The sequence below is a fragment of the Felis catus genome, chromosome B3 (assembly GCF_018350175.1).
Source record: "Felis catus isolate Fca126 chromosome B3, F.catus_Fca126_mat1.0, whole genome shotgun sequence".
Classification (NCBI taxonomy): domain Eukaryota; kingdom Metazoa; phylum Chordata; class Mammalia; order Carnivora; family Felidae; genus Felis; species Felis catus.
In genome coordinates, this window is record NC_058373.1 from 20,424,417 (window position 1) to 20,434,179 (window position 9,763).

The following is a 9,763-nucleotide window of genomic DNA, read 5'->3' on the forward strand; positions in this document are numbered from 1 at the left end:
TGTGGGGAATCACTCTAGCAGATAGTAAGTCTTACTATAGAACAATTGTAATCAAGACAGGGTGAAGGGAGAGACATAGTTCACTGTAACTGAATAGAGAACCCAGAAATTGACTCACACAAATAAGCTCGACTGACAAATGCATAAAAGCAATTCTATGTAGGAAAGATAACCTTTTTGATAAAAGACTTTATAGCAATTGAACACCTTAGGGGGGAAAAAAAGAATCCCAACCTAAACCTCACATCTTATACAAAAATTAACTCAAAATGGATGATAGATTTAAATGTAGAATACAAAACTATAAAACTCTTAGAAGAAAACAGAGGAGGACATCTTTGGGATGTAGAGCTAAGCAGACTTAAGACTTTACCCTCCATACCACAATCCATAAATAAAAAAGCAATACATTGGACTTCATCAAAATGAAAACTTTTAGTTTGTCAAAGACAATGAAAAAACAAGCTATGGATGAGGAGAAGATATTTGTAAAACACATACCCAACAAAGGACTTGTATGTAGAATACATAAAGAACACTCAAAACTCAACACTAAAAGCAATAATGACAGCAACAAAAACAAAATCAAACAAAAAAGACCATTTAGACAAATGGGCAAAATATATGAATAAAAATTTCAACAAAAGGAAATGCAGAGGACATATAAGAACACGAAAATATATTCAACATTATTAGCTATTAGGGAAATGCAAATTTAAGCCACAATGAGATATTACCACACACCTATTAGAATGACTAAAATAAAAATAAGGGTAACACCTAATATTGGCAAGGATGTTTAAAAACTGGAACTCCCAGACCTCGCTGGTGGAAACATAAAAATGATATGGTTACTCCTGAGAATAGTTTGGCTGTTTCTTAAAATACTAAATGTGCACTAACCATATGATCTTATGGTGAAATGAAAAGTTATGTTTACATGAAAGTGTGTACATGAATGTTCATAGCAACTTTATTCATACTAGTCAAAAAATGGAAACGACCCAAATGTTCTTCAGAGGGTGAAAGGTTTAACAGACTCTGGTGCTTCTATAGAATGGAATAATACTCAGCAATAAAAGGAACAAACTATTGATTTATGCAATGGCTTGGATAGAACTTAAGGGCAGGATGCTTAGTGAAAAAAAGCCAATCTAAAATGGTTACATATAATGAATCTATAAGCACCTTCAAAAGACCATAGAGTTGGGACACCTGGGTGGCTCAGTTGGTTAAGCGTCAGACTTTGGATCAGGTCATGATCTCATGATTTGTGAGTTCAAGCCCCACATCAGTCTCCATGCTGACAGCTCAGAGCCTGGAACCTACTTTGGATTCTGTGTCTCCTTCTCTCTCTGCCCTCCCCCGTTCATGCTCTGTGTGTGTCTCTCTCAAACATAAATAATCATTAAAAAAAAAAGCTACAGAGTTGGAGAAAGGTTAGTGGTTGTCAGGAAACCAAGCCAAGAGTTGGGCAGATAGGTGAGATTATAAAGAGATGGTATGAGAAATTTCCTTACCGACGATGATGGAACAGTTCTGTGTCCTGAGGATGGTGTTACATGAATCTGTACACAGAAGAAAACTGCAAAAAACCACACACACACATACGCACACATGCATATGCATACATGCACACACACAAACATAGGTTAAAAAAAAGTGAAACTGAATAAGGTCTGTAGTCTAGTTAATAGCATATGCCAATGTTAATTTCTTGGTTTTTAGATTGTACTATGGCTACCTCTCCATTTGAGGTCTCAAGAAACTCTATTATTTTTACAACTTCTTGTGAGTCTACAATTATTTCCAAATAAACAGTTAAAAAAGAAGTCAGCACTGATGCTTGGGTTTTTTCCCCTTTAATGTAAATTTTCTTAGATTCTATAGTTAGATCTCACTCAGTTCTCCAAAATAACATCACTAAGTTACAGCAAAATCATGTGCTGTTCTGGTTGGAGACAGAATGGCGTTTACATAAATCTAACATTTTGTGGGAACACAACTCTGATCAGGTGGAGACATGTCGCCTTACACATAGCCCAAGGCCAAGAAAATGTATGGTTACACCACCCACACATTTGATTTATGGCCAGAAACTTGAGTTAGAGTGTTTTCTAGATACTACGTTGCCTATATGTGCGTGTGTATGTGCACCCTTTATTGGGGAATAGAAGAGAAGAGATAAATTCTTGCAACTTTTCTGCTATAGCAAAGCTAGAAATGTTTAAAATTGCATTTGATAATAAGAAATGAGAGAATGGGTACCATTGGAATTTTTGGAGAATTGCATGGTGGCATGTGGACGAAGAAGACACTGAAAACCCATCAAAAGGTGAATAACAAGTAAAAGTGCTGATGGGCAAAGGGAGTTCATATCCTGCATAGCTCATGGTTTATAATTGGTACAAAACTAATAATGATAACTACAGATGAAAAAAAGAAGGACAGAAGGACAGAAATATGGAAGGAAGGAAAGGAGGGAGGGAAGGACAGGGAGGGAAGGAAGGAGGGAAAGAGAGAAGAAAGGAAGGAAGGAAGGAAGGAAGGAAGGAAGGAAGGAAGGGGGAAGGAAAGCAAGCATAATTCTCAGGCCACAGGTCAAAAGACAAACAGGAAGAGGGATGAGGTAAGGTGAGGGAGCTAGGGCAGAGACCCTCCCCTACATACACACATACACATACACACATTCCAGCCTGTATTGACTTTCTTTCCTACCATCTGTGTTTTTCAACACCTAGATTTAAAACCCAAAGCAGTCATCTGTTCAGGTACCAAGGCATCTTTGACCTCCTCCTGGAATCTGGATTTCCAGAGTTCTGCACTGTCTTGTTGTGGCTTACACCTCAGTCTACCAAAATCCAGGCTGCATGGTGGAGAAGCCTGTGGGCCCTATGCCCCTTCCCACCTGGGTGCATGCCTCTTGTCTTCCAATCACTGGCTGTGACCCTGGAACAAACTTGATTTTGTGGTCTTGAAGGATTAGTTCTCCAGCTGGAAAATGGAGAGAATTTCAGTCTTGAAGTGTGTAAGGATGAAACTGGATCACAATTTGCTATTGTAACATCCTAAGCTTTGCCCTTAGCTTGAGTACCATGGCTTCAGGACCCTACACTGGAACCGATGAGGGCAACGGGTGCCAGGCCATTCCTTGCTCAGATGTTGGTACTGCAAGGATATGTGTGGTTTGGTGCTGAGTGCACCCTCAGGGTAAGATGGCCTCAGGGCTCCTGAGGAACGGCAGGTGCACCTGTTTTCACTATGTTTCAGAAATGACTCTTCCTTCCTCACCTTCTCTCATAACACTCTGTCCAAAGTTAATTTAACAAAGCATAAAACAGCAATACAGGTACTGAAGAAGATTCATATATTTTTAATAATTTTTAAATTTTTAAAGTTTATTTATTTTATAAGAGAGCACAAATGGGGTAGGGGCAGAGATAAAGGAGAGAGAGAGAGTATCCCAAGTGCTGACAGCACAGAGCCCGATGCAGGGCTTGAACCAATGAGCCGCAAGATCATGACCTGAGCCAAAACCAATAATCAGACATTTAACCAACTGAGCTACTCAGGCACCTCAGAGAGTTTATAAATTTCAACTGCTGCAGCAGAATTGCAAATGTGATCATAAACCCATGGAAAATGCTGTTTGGGGTGAAAGTGTTTATGAACAGTCATCCAGCCCCACAAGGGAAGTGCCTAACTTCAAGGTTCAGGGACATTCCTCATCACTGTGACCAGCTTCAGCCTCACACTGTTCTCTCCCATGCAGAAAGACTCATTTGCCCCCATGGCTACCATGACAGCTCTGGTGTTATCACAGCAGAGCCAATGAAGACAGTGGATGCCTGGTTACACACTTAGAGCAAAAGAAAACGGATGCCTGAGTGGCTCAGATGGTTGAGCATCAGACTCTTGGTTTCAGCTCAGGTCATGATCTCATGTTTGTGGGTTCAAGCCCCACATTGGTCTCTGCAGTGACGGTGTGGAGCCTGCTTGGGATTCTCTCACTCTCTCTCCTTTCTCTGCCCCTCCCCTGCGCACTCTCTCTCTCTCAAAATAAAGAAATAAATTTTAAAAAATAGAAAATACACATTGTGGTGTAAGTAAATTTCCATTTTAGTTTTCCCAGATGTGAACATTGAAGCAAGAAAAGGGAGACTGGAGGTCAGGGTACCCTCTCTCTGCTGCTCCAATTTATCAAAGAGGATAAACATGTTTTAGTTTGGCACATGCACCCCATGCTTATAGCAGTGCTAACAACAATAGCCGAAGTATGGAAAAAGCCTAAATGTCCATCAACTGAAGAATGTATAAAGAAGATGGGTATATGTATACAATGGAAAACTACTCAGCAATCAAAAAGAATAAAATCTTGCCATGTGCAACAGCATGGATGCAACTAGAGTGTATTATGCTAAGCGAAATAAGTCAGGCAAAGAAAGACAAGTATCATATGATTTCGCTCATATGTGGAATTTAAGAAACAAAACAGATGAGCATAAGGGAAAGGAAGGAAAAATAAGATAAAAACAGAGAGGGGCGCCTGGGTGGCTCAGTCGGTTGCGCGTCTGACTCGGGCTCAGGTCGAGATCTCGCAGTCCGTGAGTTCGAGCCCCACGTCGGGATTCCTACCCATGGCTTGGAGCCTGTTTTGGATTCTGTGTCTGCCGCTCTCTCTGACCCTCTCCCGTCTGTTCTCTGTGTCAAAAAAATAAATAAAGGTTAAGAAAATTTTTTTAAAAAAGATAAAAACAGAGAGGGAGGCAAACCATAGAAAACTCTTAAATACAGAGAACAGACTGAGGTTGCTGGAGGGGAGGTTGGTGGGGGATGGGCTAAATGGTGATGGGCATTAAGGAGGGCACTTGTTGGGATGAGCACTGGGTGTTATATGTAAGTGATGAATCACTGAGTTCTACTCTTGAAACCAAACTGCATATTAACTAACTTGAATTTAAATTAAAAAAAATTTTTTTAAATTACAAAAAAACATGTTTTGGTTGATGAAGACACGGAAATTAAATATTTTCAATAAAGACTTCCCTGTTTCAACATTCTTCCTCACATTAAAAAATTGTTGTAAAATATATACAACATAAAAGTTACTGTCTTAATCATTTTTAAGTGTACATTTTAGTAGTGTTAATTATATTCACATGTTGTGCAACCACTACCACCGGTCTTCCCCAGAATTTTCATTTTGCAAAACCAAAACTCAGCATCCATTAAATACTCACTCCCCATTCCTCCCTCCTCCCCATCCCCTGGAAACCCCCATTCTACTTTCTACCTCTATGAATTTGGCTACTGTAATGCCTGAAATAAGTGGAATCATACAGTATTTGTCTTTTTGTGCCTGGCTTATTTTATTTAGCATAATGTCCTCAGGTTTTGTCCATGTTGTAGCAAGTGTCAGAATATCTTTCCTTTTTAAGGTTGAATAATATTTCATTGCTTTTATAGACCGCATTTTGCTTATCCATTCATTTCTCAATGAACACGGGTTATTTCTACCTTTTGGCTGTTGTGAATAATACTGCTATGAACATGGGTGTAAATATCTCTTTGAGTCCTTACTTTCAATTATTTTGGATAAATACACATACATGGAATTTCTAGATCATATTATATTCCCATTTTTAATTTTGTGAGGAACTCTACACTGTTTTCTGCAGTGGTTGCATCAATTCACATTCCCACCAACAGTGCGTGAAGGTTCTTATTTCTCCACATCCTCGCCAGCACTGTCTTTTTCTGTGTTTTTGACAGTAGCCGTCCTAATGGTGGGAGATGCCTTCTTACATTTTAAGCAAGAGTAACTACTGCCATACCATTCCTCAAGTGTAGTAAGGGTGGGTCCTAAGGTAAGACTTGAGGTGGGAGAGCATGATGAGATACTTCCTACATGACCTGGGATCATCTGTTTACTCTTTGTGTTCCTGCTATACTGTCTATCTTCTGAGGGTAAGGCACATCTTTTGCATTTACTTTCAGCTTCTAACAAGAAACATCCAATCAATGGTGAACTGGTTGAATGGAAGGGATTCATTCATCAGTCCTCCCTTCCTTCCCGTCCTTTTCCTAGCCTCTCAGGAAGCCCCTATCTGCCCAAGGGAAGCCTCCATAACAGGCACAGTATCCAAGACAGAGCTGGGCAGGTTCCAAGGACTCCTCCAACCTAGGTCTTTGGGTCTTAGCAGCCACTGTGGACAAGAGCTGAGCAGTCCCCTTGTCAAGATTTCCAAGTAGAAGGGAAGAAGCAGCTGCATCATTTTTATGCTTGGAGCAGGAGCTCTACAGCCCAGGCACACTGTCCCAGATGCTCTATATCACCTCACTGGCACAGGACAGCAGCTGGGCCTGCAGGAGTTAGCTACCACCAGTTCCCCTGCTCCAGCCTGCATGACCATGGGGCCAGGACTTTGCTCATGTCCATAGTGAAGGTTTCTGCAGGTAGAGGTTTGGAGACAGGGAGAAGCCAGGAATGGTTCCAAGATCATCTTTGAGGGTTCCAGCTTGGATTCCTTGTTCTCCCCATTTCATGACCATCCATACTTCCTAATGGCCAGTCCAGGAGCAGACTTCAGCTCCAGCATCAGTCAGAAGCAGCAGCTGTACATTAACCTTTATCCAGTTCCCATAAATGTGTGAGGTTAAATCCCTACAGTAAATCCTACATTCCATATCATTCTTTGTGGTTCTGCTTCGCTGATTGAACCCTGGCTGATACAGACTCACCCACTAGGACTGAGGACACTGGGGAAGTCAAGATCAGTCTTCTAGCTAGAGTCTGAGGGTTTGAGTTTCCTGGGATCTTTGCATTGCAGAAGCAAACTTTGCATGACAGGAGAACAGAGAAAGCCTCAGGAGATGGTCCAAGATCAGAAAAGCCACCTGGAACAGAGACAGGAGGGCCTCCTAGCTCACAGCCAAGAGGAGAAGGACAAGCCTGGCAAGGAGATGAATGTGAAGTGGGAGGACGGCCAACAGGATTATTGGTATCAGGTAATCTTTGGTGTCTGTCCTGTGATGGTCAGTGGAAACTCAGAGAGCACCAATCGATTCTTTCCTGAGCAATCAGATCTCCACTTGACATTATTGCAGTGAGACAGTTGACACTTTGCCCTTTGCAGGCACTGTTCAATGTTGTTTCCTTGTCCCTCAGGGGGCAGTGTGCTTGATGGGGAAGTGAGTGGGTCCTAGAGTTGATAAGTCTAGGTTTGTGTGTGTCCCAGCTGTGCCATGACCAGAAGTGTGATCTTCAGAAGCTATTTAACCCTTGTGCCTCAGTTTCCCCACCTGTAGATAAGGATATCTACATCACGAGTTTGTTGTGAATGTTTAATGCATGTCAAACACTCAGCACATGCCTGACAATGTAGTAAGTGCTCAGAAGATGTGATTTGGCTTTAAAATTCAGATGGGCTCCTGCTTGGTGCCTCACCACTGGGAGTATGGTCCTTCTCCAGCACCAGCCATGAGAATCTTTCCCAATTCTCATCCATTCAGATTCTGTCTCCTATATGTAACTTTCTTTCCTTAGTGCCTACAGGGGCTGTCTTAGCTGATTCCCTGCTTTATCACCAAGAGTACTGTGGTTCTTTCTTGAGGACGGGGTTAAGCTACTCTCTTCTGTGTTTTTCCTAACATTGTGTAGACCCCTGAGCAGGACAAGTCTCTGTTAAGTCCATGGGGACTGCCACCCTGGTATGGGAGTGCCATGTGACCAGACTAGAAGAGAGAGTTCCTTTTTCCGGGGATCCTGCCTGCAGCCACCATCCATTAGGGTAGCCTCTAGGGACCTGAGGTTTTCCTACATTGTGTTTCAGAGAAGAATTGTACTAATTTTCATTAGGAGATAATGTAATTCCTTCTTTTTTTAATGTTTATTTTTGAAATTGAGAGTCAGAGTGTGAGTGGGAGAGTGGCAGAGAGAGAGGGAGACACAGAATCTGGAGCAGACTCCAGGTTCTGAGCTCTCAGCAAAGAGCCCGAAGCGGGGCTCAAACTCACAAACTGCGAGATCATGACCTGAACCGAAGTCGGCCACTCAACCGACTGAGCCACCCAGGTGCCCCAATGTAATCTTTTCTTTTACCTGGATCATGTCTGTAGTTTTTATTCAAAGAATATAGTAGCAAAGCTCTTCTCATGGGTTTCTCTATTTCTCTATTAAAACACAATGGAAAACAGATTTAGGGTTCCTTCATAGATGGTTTCCTGGGTCACCTGTAAAAAAAATAATTAAAAGCAAAAGCATACCACTATGGCCATAGCTACAGATACATGAACTGTTATTTCTAGAATGTGGAGGAAAAGGAACCCTTGTGGACTGTTGGTAGGAATACAAACTGGTATAGCCATTGTGGAAAACAGTATGGAGTTTACTCAAAAATTTAAAAAGTAGAACTACGCTATGATCCAGTAATCTCACTGGGTATTTAGCCAAAGAATGTAAAAACATTAATCTGAAAGGCTATAAGCACCCCTGTGTTTACTGCAGCATTATTTACAACAGCCAAATTATGGAAGCGGCCTAAGTGTTCACTGATAGATGAATGGATAAAAAAGATGTGGTATATAAATATAATGGAATATTATTCAGCCATAAAAAGAATGAAATCTTGCCATTTGCAGTGAAACAGATGGAGCAAGAGTATTATGCTAACAGAAATAAGTGAGAGAAAGATAAATACCATAATGATTTCACTCGTGTAGTTTAAGAAAAAAACAAATGAACAAAGTGATAAAAAGAGAGACAAGCCAAGAAACATATTCTTTTTAAAATTATTTTTAAATGTTTATTTTTGAGAGACAGAGAGAGAGAGGGAGGGCATGAGTGGCGGAGGGGCAGACAGAGAGGGAGACACAGAATCTGAACCAGGCTCCAGGCTCTGAGCTGCCAGCACAGAGCCCAATCGGATGGTGAGATCATGGCTTGAGCTAAAGTCAGACGCTTAACAGACTGAGCCACCCAGAAACAGACTCTTAACTATGAAGAACAAATTGATGATTACCAGAGGGGAGGTAGTTGGGGAGAATGGTGAAATAGGTGATGGGGATCAAAGAGCATCCTTATCATGATGAGCACTGACTAAAATGTAGAATTGTTGAATCACTATATTGTACACCTGAAACTAACATAACAGTGTATGTTATCTATAACTAGAGCTAAAATTAAAAACTTAATAACATTTTTCAAAAATAAAATAAAAATCTAGGAAATAGGGAGGTAGTTCACAAAAAATGGAAAACAGAAACAGGTAGAAGTGGAAAAAGTCCAATCCTAAACTGACAGGAAATAGCCGGTTGGTTAGAGAATGGAGACCCAGATGTGAGACCCCGGGAATTTGTGCAAAGAACTCTGGAAATGAAGATATCAGCTGCAGGTCCTTCATCTCCCACCTGATAGGCTGAACACCCAGATGTGTGTCAGACTGCCCCAGGGCCTCCAGCTTACCTGGCCCCCTCCCCACTGCCATGCAGCTCCCAGCTGACAAGCTGCTGCAGGCTTCTCTGAGGGATGCCACACCACAGTGTTCCCTACTGAGCGCCTACCCCACTGATCTGTATTCCTATGCTTAGTGACTGGGGGCTTGGTGGTTTCAGTATCTTTCCCCCAAAGCCTTTTCAACTAAAATGCACCTGTGTTGATGAATTGTGCTGAGGTGGTTTAACGGATTCAGTCAGAGTTATTAAGGCATTAGCTAAGAGTTGAGTCATAGAAAAGTATTTAGTTGTAAAGGGGAGATGAGATTCA